Source organism: Rhagoletis pomonella, unplaced genomic scaffold (genome assembly GCF_013731165.1).
Source record: "Rhagoletis pomonella isolate Grant_MI unplaced genomic scaffold, Rhpom_1.0 Rhpom_scaffold_00004, whole genome shotgun sequence".
Taxonomy (NCBI): Eukaryota; Metazoa; Arthropoda; class Insecta; order Diptera; family Tephritidae; genus Rhagoletis; species Rhagoletis pomonella.
This window is the reverse complement of record NW_023458558.1, coordinates 56107942-56125465: the sequence shown is the minus strand read 5'-3', so window position 1 is coordinate 56125465 and position 17524 is coordinate 56107942. Positions and strand designations below refer to the sequence as shown.

General features: G+C 32.6%; 1 protein-coding gene across 1 annotated transcript in view; it reads right to left on the bottom strand.

Annotated features, from left to right (window-relative positions):
* LOC118737833 (protein timeless homolog) overlaps positions 1 to 17524 on the bottom strand; it is a 532077-nt gene that overhangs the window by 150712 nt on the left and 363841 nt on the right. The window lies entirely within an intron of this gene.

Below are 17524 nucleotides of genomic sequence, written 5' to 3'. Positions count from 1 at the left end.
ATATTTCTATGGCCATGGCCGCGAAACAGTCAAGAGTGGTTACGTCTGCATTAGATGTCAACTAGCTTGTAACTAAAACAAAATATTTTTTTTTATTTTTTCATTTATTTATTTATTTATTTTATTTTATTACATTTCATATACGTTTATATACACATATATATATACAGTGGTTGAAATAATTATAGCCGCACCACATTTTGACACATTATTTTTCTTGTTATTTAATTTTGGTTATTTTTTTATAAAAAATAGTTCATTCTTTAACAAAACCCGTGTAAATTCAAGCTTCACACTTAGCGCAGTAATTAAAAAAAATTCAACAAACTTTCGTAAAAATTTCTAACTTTTTTAATTTTTATGCAGTTTTGCAGCCCATTGAGTTCTAGCAGAACAAATTACAGATTTCAAATGGTTAGAAATTACGGTTAATTTTCTAGAATTTGTATTGATCCAGGATGTTTGTGTTTTCTTCCATATAAAAATAAATTGTGTGTATTCGTTATATGGAAGCAATTGGGACAAACAAAATTCGAAAAAATCAACCGTAATTTTTAGCCATTTAAAACTTGTACTTTGTTCTACTAGAATTCAAAGGGCTACAAAACTGCATACCCAGAATCTTTCTAGGAAATCTCAATAAAAAAGTTAGAAATTTTTAAAGAAAGTTTATTGGATTTTTGTTTTAAATAGTGCACAAAGTTTAAAACTTGGATTTGTTAAGGAATGAACTATATTTTTATAAAAAAAATAGCCAAAATTAAATAACAACAAAAATAATATGGTAAAACTTGCCAAAATGTCGTGCGGCTATAATTATTTCGACCAAGGTGGTCCCATATTTCAACTCTGTCGGACACAACTTCAAAATGATAATATAAAATTTCAATCTTCTTACTTACTTGTCCTGAATTCGAAAAATTATTTGTGAATTGCAGAAAGAAAGTGTATTCAAAGTAAAATTTGTATGAAGATATTTAAATAGAAAGTTGTTAAAACAAAACAATCTCCCCATAACATCTGCATTCCTCCGGCATTACTCTTCAACTAGTTTCAAGTTAGCTTTTTGTAGCTAACTACAAGTTATATATTTTATAGAAATTCCGCAAAAGAGCTAACTACAAGTTGGTTATTTTTTATCAATTGATAAAATTTTACTGCAGGGAGCAATTGCTTGTATATGTGTACAACATTAGCACAGGCTTTAGCCACAGTAACAATAGCGCCCCAAGCAACATCAGCTGCCACACAGCTGGTTATTTTTGTAATTTTTTTGGTTGTTGCTCTCAACCGCATTTGTATCTATGTAAATGTGTTGGTATGCGCGTATGTGCGTTTGACGTGCAATTTGTGGGTTGAACGAAAAATAAGAGGAATAGGCAACCACAAAAATAATCTACTGCAGCAATGCGGATGGTCAAGTTATTCATTCAAAGAGTTGTTTCTCTTGTTGTTTTGTTATTTCTACTTTATCGTATGCTGTTGTCTGGCTATAATCGCCCAAAGGCTTAGTCGCCTACTAAATGTGAGTGTAGGTTTGTATTAGTCTATGACGCATGACGGCCACACTCTATGACATTGGATAAGACGCAAAAGTGCAATGTTTATGTCGTTGTCCTACGTAACGCTATACTCAGCATCAACTGAAAAATCATAAATACACAAATTCATATGCCAGTCAGTGTGTATTAGTAGAGGTGACTCTGCAAACCATTACTGATTTACTCGGCATAATCTGAAGGAAAAGCCACAGTTGCTTGCAGCAGTTGGCATGGCTTAACAATGTCTATCTATGAAATTTGAAAATCGATAAAGATTTTTAAATAAATACATAGTTAAGCTGGAGAAAAACCAAAAAAAAACTTGGTAGTTTTGGAAATTTTAATACTTTTTCGGACTGCGGTTATGTAAAATAGAACCAGTTGAAACTCTGCCATTTTGCAAATACTCATTCAACCACTTTTAGTTTTGTCGGTCTAAAATGTAGATTCCAAATACATATGTACATATGTATGATTGTGTGTTATTTGATCTTATTGCCATAAACTGTAAGATAAATTTTTCTCACAAATTTTACATTTTTGGCATTAATATCGCAAAGAAGACTTAAAAAAAAAAAGGAATATTCGGCGCTCACATTTATGTTTGGCCGGGTTTCTCCACCGATGTGCTTACACAACTGGGAGGATCCACAAGTTTACGTCGATCCCGACAAAAAAATAAAATAAATTCTCGAAAATCAACGGGTTTTTGCCGAATTTTCAAACCTGCACATTATTAGGCTAGAAAACCCAGTAGTTTCCAAGAAATCTGTAAAAAAATTGAAAATGTTTATGAAGTTTGTTAAATTTTCCTGAACAGTACACAAATTTTTAAACTTTGCCTTACATATGTATGTTATGGAATTTACTAAATTCTTATAAAAAATTTACGAAAAAAATTTATCACGTAAAACATTGTGAGTAATAGAAAAAAATATAAGTGTGCTATTTAGGTGAGCGCCACTGCACATACACATGTACAATATGAGCAAATGAGATGAGTTTTTTTAGTGCCACTTCCTTCTCTCTCTCGCCAGAAAAAAAAAACGCTAAAGCATTTTTCTTGTATATAACTTTTTCAATCAATGGAGTTCCAGAAAAAAGTACATTAAAACAAGTAAGAAAGTCTAAGTTCGGGCGGAGCCGAACATTAAATACCCGGCGCAAATATTAAATATAAGTTTTTCACCTTTCCGAAAGCTACCGCGGCATGGTAAGCCGGGGTGTAACAATTTTGAGTAAATTAGCGTCCTTAAATTTCGAAATATTACAGTTTCAAGCATTTCTGAAATTTACCGTTAAAAAAAGCGGCAGTAATTTTAGTCCGATTTCAAGCGTTTTGCTTCTATGTGGCAAGTACAATAACCACACCGAGTTTGGTACAAATTGGTAGAACGGTTACCGAGATATATATATATGATCATAAGTGGGCGGTGCCACGCCCATTTTCCAAAATTTTATCATAAGCGTCTCTCTTGGTAAAGAATTGTTGCAAGCATCAATTTTGAATACACTAGCTTCAATATTTACCAATTTATCGAAGATTGCGTATTTCTCTAAATTACCGTTATATGGGATGTGGGCGTGGTTACTGTCCGATTTTAAAAATTTTCGGCCATTTCGTAGGTTGTATCAAGGCCAACAATTGTGCCAAGTTTGGAAGGAATCGGTGCATCGGTTGCGAAGATATACACATGTAACCATAAGTGGGCGTGGCTACGCCCATTTTTCAAAAATTTATAATATTCTTATTTTTCGTCTAAACATAATTGTAAATATCAATTTTGAGTGAATAATCTTCAGTCGTTACTAAAATATCGCAGTTTTCGTATTTCTGAAAATTACCGTTATATGAGAGGTAGGCGTGGTTATTGTCCGATTTTGCCCATTTTCAATACCATCCGTCCTACGCCCGAAAGAAGTACACGTACCAAGTTTCGTTAAGATATCTCAATTTTTACTCGAGTTATCGTGTGCACAGACGGACGGACGGACGGACGGACGGACGGACGGACGGACAGACAGTCACCGCTTAATCGATTTCTCTTTTCATCCTGATCATTTATGTATACATTTGTCTATATCTATCTCGTTTCGTTTTGCCTGTTACAAACAACCGTTATGTGAACAAAGTTATAATACCCTTGTGCACAAGTGCGCTCGGGTATAAAAATTAAGTATTTGAACAATTTTAGCCTTAAAACGTTTGTTTAGACGAAAAAGTATCGAACTCTGGGTACTTTTCAAAAATAATTTTCATATTAGAAGCAATTGACGTTGGTATCGAAAACAATATATCTTTGAAGAATATCTGCCGCAGCTATTATGTAATTTTTGAAATTTTACGTTTTTTTAATTTTAATAATTTTAGCTAAATACTTCAAAATGTTAAAATTAAACGGTGAAAATGTTCTTCTTGCCTAAACGAACGAATTTGGTGTAATAAATCTACTGTGTCACGAAGTGAAAAAAAAATTACATTGAATAAAAGATGACTATGATTTGAGAACCTAAAATTATATTTTTACAATTTTTATTGGCACACTCCAAATGCATTCTAAAATTGTTATATATTTACACGAAGAAAGTAATATAAATGTACATAAGGAATACTGTGTAAATATTTTAAACCCCAATATTTAAATAATTTTAAATGGCAGGGCTTTTAAGTTATGGCAAGCGAGTGAACCTATTAGATGACTGCGTATGGTGCTACGGGGCGTATACGTTACATACGCAACTATGGGTATAGCTACGAGCACTAGTGGTTATTTTCACATTTTTTGGGATATATTTTTTAAATGCTCATTTAAATACAATTTCGCGTTGGAATCTTGTTCTCTATACAAAACTGAAGATAATTCATTTTAAAAAAAAAACACCTTTTTGGCGAAAAATGTAACAACTCGTGGGATTTGGATAACTTACTACAACAATTTTGGGAATTTGAATTATTTCATAAAGGTTTATAAGATGTATTACAATGCAAACAAGAAAAAGTGTTTAATAAAAGGCCTGTGCACGAAGGTAGTTCAAAAAGGTATTAACTGGCATTTCCAAGGCGCCAAGGCACCAAATACATACATATGTTCACGAGGGAGAAGCAACTCGAATAGGTTATAATTACCTGTATTTGAACATTAACACAACAATAGCACGAACACAAGTACGCGCGTTACATACATAAACTTTACAAGTATAAAAGCGAAGGCTCATAAATGGCAATCAGTGAGCATTAGTGCATTCAGAGTGAACAACATAAAAGCATTTATCACTGTCGTAACGACACGCCAAGCGCAGACAAAACAACGCACGCAAAGACACAAACCCATATTTACATACATGCATATGTAAATATTTATGTATTAGGGATGTTGCGAATGTGGAATTTTAGACATCCATGGATGCGAATGCGGATGTCAAGTATTTTTAAAAATAGTTTAGGTGAGTAAATTGAGTGATTTAGGTAAATAAAAAAATGGAAAGGTTAGTAATTTTTAATAATGTGTTTTTGATACTTGAATTTACAAATTGGAATTGAAAAACTTTTTAAAGGGTCGTTAATCAAACCTGCGCCACTAAATAACAACTCGCTCGAGGCGACAAACTTGAAAAACTTGAGACTTGACAAAATTGTAAATTCTTTTCCATTGACGCTGCACAAGTTGAGAGGACTTTCAGTTCTATTTATTTATTTTATTGCGATGCAATAATTTCTTTTTGAGAATTGCATTGGGGCTGCAAATGTCGGATGTATCCTCCAGACTTTCATCTTCACAATCTAGCATCATGGCAAGATCGTTGTTTAAACACCGTTGTTTTCCAAAGAATTCTTCATTCTCATTCTTTTGGTTGTTTCGGAATTTGGAGAACCTTATTAATTAATTTTTAAACCTTTCTTCAGTGACTGGGCAGATATACGTTTTATCAGTGCACTTGCACAATATTCCAGGTACCGAAAATAACAGTTATTTTTTTACGAGTTAAATTTGGCCTAATATTTTTTGTTCCGATAAAAACAAAAAAAAATCCTTTCCGGATAAAAAAAACCCTTATCCAAATTAAAAAATTTGGTATCTTATGAAAGAGGACTGAAATGGCTTTTAAACAGAAATAACGAACAAAGGTTACCTCTATTTATATATTTTTTTTGTACAATTTAATATAAAGGAATTCATATACCTGACCCAAGGTTTGTTCTATGGTAATTAATTAACATTTTGTATTGAAATATTTTTCAATATGTGGCTTTCCTCGTTTAGACATTTCGGTTTTAAAGCTATTTAAGTCCTATTTCATTTGATACCAAACATGTTTAATTCGCGAATGCGAATATTCGCAACAGCCCTGGTATGTATAACCAAATACATACTTATGTGCATGAATGCCTACCCAACGAGTTATGAGTGAACAATGTGGCAAAGAGTGGAAACTTCCGTCTGAAAACGACTAAAGAACGTGTTGCTTGCGGCACGTAAGGTTTCTGCATTACTGACATTAAGCGCAACAGACTGACTGTAACACATTGTTGCATGTCAGTTAGCGGGGGACGACAATGACGCTGAGTGGATGCTCAGCGGACAAGCGACAATTCAGTTATCGATTACAATGTGCTATTTAACACTTGCGTGCGTGCTTGCATACTGTTAGGCGCGTAAACGGCATGTGGTTAGCAGCGAAGTGGAAAAACATGTATGTATGTATTTGTGCAGTTCAAGTGATTGACCGAGCAACAAAAAAAAAGGCGTGCTGTGTTGCAAGGTGTGAACAAGATTGCATTAAATAATAAAGATAAAGAGGAGTGTAAAGTAGAATATGAGGCAAAGAAGAGTGGTTAAAGCAAGAGAAGTGAGGGAAACGGCAAGGAGGGGAATGTTTTGACTGCCAAGAAAGAGGAGTGTAAACAAAAAATGTATGTATGTACATATATATGTACGCAAACATGCAGGTTTTAATGTCGTACGGAAGTCGGGGAACTGGCAATCCTCACGACATTGTTTATACCAAATGAAATTTATGGAATAAGGTGCGTTTGAAAATCAAGTGAGCAGTTGGCAAAATATATACGTTTTGCACATATTGAAACTTAAGAGGCTTGATATAGATATGTACTTATTTACATGTTTTTTTTTTGTTATTTATGGCCTTAGAACAATTTATATTAAACACTTTTATTGAGCTTGTGGCCGTTTTTTATGAAAAAATGTTGTGGAAAACAACAATAATTTACATAAACGTAGAAGTTAAAGCTGCTATTTCGGAGATCAGCACAATATTGTTGATACAATTAATGTTGTTATATATAGTGTGTAAATTATTTTTGTAATTCCACGAAATTTGTTCATAAGAAATGTCAAGCTCAAAATTTTTTAAATATAGATATGTATTTACGAAAATAAACTAAAGTAAAAAATACTTTTTTTTTAAAAAAACTTTACTGAAAAAAAAGGATATTTTTAGTCATCCTCGCCATTTGTCTTCGAACTCATTTTTTTGTGTTCGGGAAACTGTTTCGTATATAAGCAAATGCGTAACACGTCCAACAATGAAAAATTGAAATCTGAAACTTGTAGCTTATTATGTCCTCGCAAAATAGTTTCGAACAAAAAATTTAAAATTTTAATGAAAATTTTTTTAATTATTATAAATTCTGTATCAAAATTGAAAATCGGATTTACATGATTTTTGTTACAGAATATGCTATACTTTTTTAAAACCTTACTGAATATTAAATAAACAAAAGGAAAACTCAATACTGAGGATCAAAAGGGGCCGGCATTGTGTTTATTTTTGGTTTTTGTGTGTGATATTGATTGATCCGCAGATGAGCTGGCATGTGAGCAAAGGCGGTAGGGAAGCTTTTTTGACCGTAAAATTCTCGCACACAAGTGTTGTTGTTTGACTTTGCCATGCAAATGCGAGCACAAGAGAAATAATCAGACACATCAATCATATTGCTCTCGTTATAAGATTCGATCTCGATATTCACTCTGATCTGGCTTGCTCGCTATGCTTCTGGCGGTCCTGTCAACAAATAATTATAAACGCACCACATATTGACAAGTTTTAACACTTTACTAGAAGTGCCAGTTACTGTGGAAATTCGACCGCTTTTTTAGTTTTTTAAAAGCCTTGGAGAGGTCTTCTAACTTAGCACGTCGTTTAACTTATAAGCTGGAAAACTACTTACGGGAAAATATCCTGCTTTGGAACTAAAACGTGACTGAATTTTTTTATATCTTTAAAAGTCTTTTGAGGACTTTGGCAGGACATGTAATGAACCCGACACATGCCAGTTTGTCGATAAATTTCGTTAATTTGATACATATCGACAATTCGATAAATTACAAAAAAAATCCGATAATTCAGCAAAATTCGATAGCTCGACTATTTTCAATAAATGTGCGCTGTTATGGCTCGATAAATTTTAACAAAAACGTATACATCTCGACATGAATCGATAGCTCGATAAACTTTGGATACCTCTATATTTTCCGGTAACTCGGTTAATTTTGATAGCTTCATAATTTGTGATAGCTATCGACAAATTTCGATAACTCGTTAAACTTTGTCACCACGATAAAATTCGATAAGCATTGGAAACTTGATAAGTTTATATAATCTTGATAAGTCAATAAACATGGATAACATGGTAAATTTCGATAAATATAAACTTCGATGATTTGATAAATTTCGGTAACTTCATAAATTGTTTATGACTGAATTTACACCGATTTCTATCGAAAAATAATAAATGTTCTTATAAAATTTCAATAAATGTTCTTATCCTTTCAGTTATAATAATTCTTATGTATTCCCCAGTGTTTTCACTTTTTTCTTTTTCTCAGATTTTGCCTCAACTATTCCATCTTAATCGTTATCAGTTTTTTCTTCTTTATTTCAATGTTGCATTTGAAATAGGTAGTAAAACAAAATGCAAAAACCTAATAAAATTTAAGAGGTTGCAACAACAACTATACACAAATACAGAAACGACAATTTAGGGCGCAACCTTCGACCAATTTTGAAGCCACAAAAATTCTACTCATCTACAGAAAAATACCTTTCCAATGCTGTTCTTGGTTTTGAAATCAGTTCGAAAGAATCGCCAAACGAAGGCGGACACGATTTTTATGTTTGCGCATTAATATATAGATATGGTTTGCTACTTAATTTTAGTTGTGTTTTTTTTATAAAAATATGTTTATTGTTTAACAAAGACCGAATCAATCCAGATTTCAAATTTTTGGGCAATATTAAAAAAAAAAATTAAGAAACTTTGGTAAAAATGTCGAGCTTTTTAACAAATTTCCTTTAGAATGATTTTGGGTACGCATCTCTGTAGCCCATTCAATTCTAGAACAATAAAGTGCAAGTTGGAAGTACTAGGACTTACCGTTGATTTTTGAAACTTTTTTGTGGCCCAGTGACGTACTTTTGTATAAATTATTGTTGTTTTCCAAAAAAATTTTCGTGTAAAACGGCCTCAAGCTCCATAAAATTTTTGAAATAATAATTAAAATTAAATAAAGAAAAAATTTTTAAATTGCTTAATATACGGAGCGCTTTTAATTTTGGCAATATTTGAGGCTTTATAGATACTAATGATCGACACATGGTTTTTTAATCCCTTTTATTTATTGTTGCTTCAGTAACAGCCAGCTTAGATAATAAATGGCATAGTAGTAACTTTGTTTGCAACTACTACATATTTATTAGGCGTGCTTGCGTAACGCGGACTACTAAGCAAAAAGGCCACCATTATCTATTTGCTTAAAAAAACACCCACTCCTCGCTAGCAGGGTGCCGCATGCTGATGAAATGACATTTAGTTCGGAGCAACAAAGAAAGAGAGAATAAATAATATAAAAAAAAACTTTTTAATATACAACGCTTTTATAAATGGACTAAAAAGTAGAAAAGAATACTTCTCAGTCCCATAGAATTTGTTTTGATAACTTTTGATTTTGAAATTTTAGCAAAAGTCATTATAAACAATCTATGAAATTGAAAATGAAAAGCGTGGGGCGCATGTAATACACTTGAATTGATATGAAAAGTAATATATGTATGTATGTATGTGGGTATATGAATAACGACCGCTTAAAATCGATTTCAAAGTTCTACTTTCGCTGTAGAAATTTTAGGTCTACGTTATGTAGTTTGACTATTGTCAATTAAATCGAATGCTTTGTATTGCATGCGCTCCACGTTTTTCATTTTCAATTTCATAGATTGTTTATAATGACTTTTGCTAAAATTTCAAAATCAAAAGTTATCAAAACAAATTCTATGGGACTGAGAAGTATTCTTTTCTACTTTTTAGTCCATTTATAAAAGCGTTGTATATTAAAAAGTTTTTTTTATATTATTTATTTTCTACTTTTTAGTCCTGTCTGAATAAAATTTTGCAATAGATATTAAAATAAGTCAACGATATTAATAGAAAGGTGCACACATATGCATTTACATATGTATGTACATACAAACGAGCACCAATTAATTTTATTTAAAGAAATGGCGAGTCGTCTATTTCCGGTGTAGCAAACGTAGTACATAGGGCGACATCTAGATGTCATCTACCTCGCCCTATTCACTATGCTTTTTTATAGGAGCTTTTCAAAGCTTTGCTTTATGGTGTCGGACACACAACATTGAAAGTTTCTGGAACACAACATTGCAAGTTGATAAAAGCGTTGTAAAAAGGGAACAATAACAATAGCTGCACGCAGTGTTAAGCAATGAAATGAATCTCCCTCATACCACATAAGTCATACTGATGACTCAACTAACAGGAAGGAGGAAGTGATGAATGCGGTTAGCAGCCAAAAGCACTGGTGTGCACGTATTTGTGTACGTTTGTATGTAAATATTGTAAATGAATCTCATCAACCTAGGCCGGTGGCACATAATGCATCGCACGAGTCCTATTTATGTACATACTTGTATGTATACGAATATTCAAGTGAAGTGTTTGCGTGCTACCATGGCGCACCTTGCCTTGCCCAGCCTGTCATTGTGTCGGTGTTGTGCAGCTGCTGTAATCGGATGCGGAAATGTGCAATAAAATATGCAATGAAGTTGAAGGACGACAGTAAGTATAGGCGTGGGTCACGTGTGCATAGGTGAGGATGCGTAAATAATTGAACAAGCTAGAGGCGTGTTAGCAAGGTATCTTTATAAGTACAAAGCAAAAAAAACCCTCCGGGTGATTTAATTATAGTATACACCATGAAACACAATTTACAAATGACACTTACGCTCCGATTGCACGGAGCCTTTATTTATAGGAAACTTAAAACTATTCTAATCTCTAGCACAGAAATTATCGCTTGGTTTGTCTACTTCATTATATATATAAATAATAAAAGTTGAAGATTCCACACACCCCGTCTCAAAATTATAAGCTTTAAAAATTAATTTTCTTGTTATTTACTTCTAGTTATCTTTTAATAAAAAATTATAGCTTATTCTTAAAAAAAAAAAAACATATCAATTCCAGTTTCAAAATTTGTGCAGTATTTAAAAAATCAGCAAAGTTTTGTAAAAATTTCAGAATTTTTAATTATTTTCTTAGAAATATTTTGAGTAAGTTTTGGAGTTCTACCATATAAAAAAAATGTTCGAACATACATATTACATATGTAAACATTTTTGCATGGACGAAAATGCACATGAAATCATATTTGGAGCAAAATTAGCCAAGTGTACCAGAAAAAAAAAAGATGATGGCAGCATTTTGTTCAAACTCAACCACGTAATTTTTTTCTACTGCGGTGTTTTGTCGAGTAATACGAGTTTAATAAGCAAATTTCAGCCTTTTTATTAAAGTCACAAGTTTTCTTAAAATTCTTGTCTCATGTCTACGGTGAGGAAATTGTTCCGCTGAATATTTTTTAAAAGTCGGGACGTATAAGTATCATATATCGTACTTTTCATGCTTGTACCGATTAAGTCCCGATATTCAGTGTTTTATTTATTAATTTAACTGGAGTCTTCCTATTCTCTGGCCCAAAAACAAGTTTTCGTACAAGCGTAATACTGCCACGCGTTATCACAAAGAACATAAAATATAGGGGAGCCACACACATTGGTTTGAGGTTTTTATAATGTTTTGTTTAATTCCTAATTTTTAATGAAACTATTCTAACTTGAATTTGGCTATTTCCCTTTTGATTATTTAATGTTTATTATTTTTTTATGAAAGTGTAGCTCGTTATATAACAAAGGCCATCAATCACAATCAAACTTTGTACAAAAATTTTCGAAATTCTTTCTGAGTATGCAGTTTTGTAAGCCCATTAAATTTCAGAGAAACGAAGTGCAAATTTAAGTAGCTAGGACTTATCTTTGATTTTTGGTAAATTTTTTTGTGGAAGGTGTTGCCAATTTTCCCCACACAAAAAATTGTCGAACATACTTTACAAGGAAAAAGATGCCAAAAATCAACGGTAATTCCAAGCTACTTCGAACTTGCACTTAATTCTAAAAATCTGATGTTTACAATTTTCATCAACATGTTTTAAAATTCGTTGAATTTTTGTAAATGTTCTTTCTACAAAGTTTTAAATCTTGATTTACATTTTTTTTAGTAGTAAGCTATATTTCCATAAAAAGGTCATAAACGTATTTTAAACAAAGAAAAGTAACCAAAACTTGCTAAAATGTGTGTGTGCCTCTTTGTTTTGTCTTAAATAAATGTTTATCAAAAGATGTTATGTCTTTTTATTCTAAAAATAAAATTTTGTGTTTGGTCCACAGAAATCTGTCACACTTATGATAGAGAATCAAACACTGCTGACCTACTAGAACTTTTTCCGTGGAATTGGTGCAAACTATAATAAAAATTTGCAATAAAAAAATTTATTGCATTTTTAAAACAATGTACCATTTTTGCTTTTTTCGCAAATGTTCCAAACTGTGGAAGGATCAAGTGCAGAAGAACTTGACGCAAGTTTGCATAAGAGGGATGCATGCAGTTGACATTGTTTTTTGTTTTGGACTCTGCTCTAACTGAAAGAATAAGTGTCAAATAAGCAAAAAGAATAAGTTCTGACTAGAAATTCTGGTGTTTTTATAGTTTTTGTTCAATAAAACATAGATATGTATATACTATCTCTACATTTTGTTTAAGTTTATGGCGAAATACAAAACACGAATACCCAAAAACACGAAGAATAAATATCTCTTCCTTTTGTTTTCCACCCAGCTTTTCTCTCTGTGTAGCTTTCAGATCGTAAAAGCCAGTGCGAGTTTCCAACCACCAAAACAATGTACATATATATAACAACTATTTTAACCGACTAATTTACCTACATACATATGTATGTATTTACGTACGGGATAAATATATATGTACATATGTACGCAGGTTTAAGCATTCATATAAAAACAAATGTTTATGATCATTACGTAGGAGTTATTTTTACTATGCACACATATTTATTGTCGCATGGAAATTTGCACATTTATTCGATTAAGTTAGTTCGCTTCATCGCTTCGGCGTAAATATGGAAGGTGCTATGGATACAGGAGTGAGGAAATAGCTGAGTGAGTTCCATAACTTAGTAACACTTTACTATTATTTCAAGCAGACAGCAACTATAGCTTAACATAAACATAATCGTGTGGGAAGATACAAGGTGATACACGCATTTGTCTACCTATACATAAGAACATACACATGTGTACGTTTGCTTGTGTTTTCATACATATATACATATACGCTCATTGTACATAAATGAACAAATACTATGCACATGCAAATGTAGGCACAGGCAACTTACCCATAGACGAGTCTCACCGAAGCCGACATCCATATTCCGTAGTATGGTTATGATATGCCATGTTGTCCGCACTTCAGTGGCTACACGTATAAATATTCACAGTATTAAATTCACTCCTCGGTGTTGACGCCTTCCACTGACATAAACAAATATGCACTAAACATGCACTCTTGGCAATAATGACATCGCTTTTAAAGGTTTTAGAAAATTGTGGAGCCTTCATATCATGCGCCTGGTTGTATGCTAAGGCTTGGAAAGCGTATGTATATACATATGTATGTGTGTGCGTAATGCTTGCTTGAGTGGTTGCACTGTATGCACTTAATTATAGGTGACAATGGATTTTTTCCGCTGTTGAGCATGCTTGAGCGCACATTTACCCTGATGTGCTCAAGTTCAGGGCGGTGATTGAGTTATATTGTGTGCACGAATATCTAATCATTATTTTTTCGCTAATGTTACTTTTTAGCTACCGTCCTACTCGTTTAGTATGCATATATACTTAGTTAGATCGGTATGACTTTTCGAAAATATGGCAAGCCTAATGAACGATGTTTTCAAATTAAAGCATTCATAAATCCCTTTCGATTGACACTCGTATTTTAATATTTTATACAACTTGCGTATGGTTGACTAAATTCGACTATTCAGAAAGCTGGACATCCTTTAGAGGAGTAAAATCTTCTTAAATCTTTTTCTTCTAATTAATTAAGTTGAATTTGATTTTTCAAACATGTGGCAACCCTCCTAATTAAAGGTAAAAAATAAAGCCACTTCAAACGTCCTTTCATTGCTATCCTTCTTTTAAAAATGCATTTTAATTTCTAAATATTTTAAACGTAGCTTTTTAAACATGTGGCAATCCTCTTCAAACATTATAAATGTTCTAACTAAAGATATCTTAACATTCTTTCTTTCAACTCCCGTATTTTAATATTTGATATGATTTCTAAAGAAGTAAATTAAATTCGACTTTTCAAATAGGTGGCAACACTATTCAAAAATTTGTTCCACTTCCTAAATCTCTTTCGCCTGACATTGTGCTAAATACTTTAATTAACTGATGAATCAAGTTGAATTTAAAAGTAAACGCGTGGTAACCACCCAAATAAAGATCTGGAATAAAGTCTTTTCAAACCCATTTCGATTGATACGGATAATTTTTATAATTCATTTTAGTTTTTAAATAATTCGAATTTCTAAGCAGGTCCGTAGCCCTATTCAAATACCACAAAAATATGTCGGATTTGATGGCACTGATTATAAATTACTTGAGTGTAATTGCCTAAAAGGTGGCATTTCTCTTCCAAAAAGAAAAGCTTTGTAGTAGGTCTTCAGCCCAAGCCCTTTAATTTGTAGCCTCATTTATGAAAATTGAATGAACGGTGCGGATCTGGTGGCATTAACTATTAAATAATTTGAGTTTAATTCTTTACAGGTGGAAACTCTTTTCGAAACAGTAAAACCTTATTACACATCCGGAACCCTTTAATTTGACACCTCATTTTTGAAAATTGAACGAACGGTGCAGATATGATGACCTGGACAAAAAATCCTTTCGCATATTATATATCAGTGGTCATAAGAAATAATCACCTAAGTCGACTTAAGAAGGAATTGAGTTGTATATGCTATCGTATTCTGCATCTGCGGCTATTTAAAACGTTATAGACGAACATATTTTGGTTTCTTCATAAGGTTAACATTACAATCTAAATGTTTAAAACGTTTTTTCTCAAATTCAGGTTTTTCGACTTAAGCGGTTATTGCTTATGACCACAGATATATAGATAAGTAGGATTCGTAAATACCTCTCTTTGCTTTTCTACATTAAGTAATTAAATGGAGCTTTCGTAGTGCCACAACAAATTGAAATTTAATTAAATTTATTACTCATTTGCTCATTTTGATGTCAAAGTTCTTTTTATTTCCTGAAACACTTTTGGAATTTCAAAGGAAATAATTAAATTTTGCATACCCCACTAACTAAATGCTTTTATTTATGCCTACATATGACAAATTCAGAATCATGCTGTTACCTTATTAAGCCTATGCGGCGGAACTCAAGGTTATATTCTATGTACGAGTACACATATAAAATGCCGCAAAGTATTCTTCCACCAAAGAAGAAGAGCAGCTTTGCCGACACTTAGAACGTTACTGGCGCATCAACTGAATCAGTTCTTGCTTCTCTGGTAACGTAAAGTACCTTTTCATGTGCTCATTTCGCTGTTACAACCACAAGTTCAATTAAGCCTCTTTTCTCAGGTCGCCAGCGAATACTAAAACAATATAAATACATACTGTCTGGCGGTGTTACAACAAGTGTCGGCGTCAAAGTGCGTTCATTAAGGTCGTTAGACAGCCTTAATGCTCATTGTTGCTTTAGGAAAACGTAGCAGAAACGTAGCAGTAAACCACATTTTAACAGCATCAACAGCAACAACTACATACATACAGTGACGAACAAAAGTATTGGCATAGAGAAATTTTCGCAAAGTTTTTCATTCTAATTTTTTTTTTCGATAAGTTTTTATAAAAATATACCAAAAAAATATAAATCCCTAAACTTTGTGCAAATCTCAGGAAAATTGCATAAATTAACATACTAGGTTGCAACTTTCTATTTAGATTTTTTATACATATTCTTTATAGTTCTATAGATTATTCAATTTAAGTATAAAAAAGTGCAAGTTTGAAGTTGCTAAAAACTCGCGTTGGTTTTTAGCTATTTTTTCACGCAGTACGTTCGACATTTTTTTTTTTTTTGTGGAAGAAAATAATAACATCGCCCACAATCAACGCGATTTTCTAGCAACTTCAAACTTATAATTGGATATACCAAAATTGAAGGGGCTATTAAACTGCTATTAGAAAATCTGAATAGAATGTTGCAAATTAGTATGCAAATTTATTGAATTTTCCTGAGTTTTGCACAAAGGTTAGGATATTTTATTTTTATGGTGTAGTATTAACTATATTATTATAAATAAATATGGAATGGAATAATTAACTTGGTATATTGCAAAAATTCTCTGTACCAATACTTTTTCTCGTCACTGTATGCATAAGAACGAAAGCTTACACTTACCACTTACTACCACAGCAATATGAACAGGAAACCAAAATCGCAGCCAAGTGCAGCAATTGAAGTGATTGAAGTAGCTGAATCGTTATGCTATTACTGTTGTTGCGTGCTGCGCTGCGGTTTCGCACTTGGCGTCTACCAAAGTCACATATACACGCTCATATCTACACATAAATACATACATATGGATGTAGGTAGGCATCATCTGATGCCACTATCTCGCACAAATTTCACTCTTCCATGCTGTAGTCACTTGAGATAGCGTTGTTGTTAGGCAATTATAAGTTGCTCTATAAGTTATTCTATTGTTGGAAATATGTATGTATAAAACCTTTTAATTACTTCAATTATTGCATACTTAAGCTGAACTTCGGTTTCTAATTAAAATAAGTATTTGAGCATTTTCAATAAATTAAATAAGTACATATGTTAAAGTGCAAAACGGCAAGCTGTTAGAAATCACTTTTCAATCAGAAAGAATAAAGTATTTAGTTCGAAATTCGTTTCCAGACGAATCAATATATGTATTATTAGGGTGTTCGATTATACAACTTTTTTCGAACCCCCTATTTTCGAGTTATTCGAAATATGGCGATATGAACAGAACCGGTTCCCCATTTTCATATTAAAAAAACAGATAAACCGGTTTTATTTTATATATTTTCGCTACAGTAGCACTTATGGTCTGATTATGGCAACTTAACGTAACTTACGGCTCTCGCTTAAAAATTCTGTTAAATGAATGTTGCTTATAATTGAACAGCCGAAACTTAACGTAACTTAATGCCACGCCAAAATTTATCTCATTTTGATTCTTTAAGTTCTACGTTCCGTTAAGTTAAGTTAAGTTGCCATAATCAGGCTTTTAGGAGCGGTAGTTCAATGTCTGGTTATCACTACCAGTTAAACTTCATTATTGCCGATTTCGTAATCATGCATATAACATGTGATCGATAAAGCAGTCGTTGTATTTAACCTCCGGTTTGTGTTAACCAGACATTGAACAACCGGCTCTTATTGTTAGTTCGAAATCATGACCTCACTTACAATATGACAGCTAAGAAAAGGTATAGCAATAGACAATATAAGTTCGAAGTATTTTGGATTAC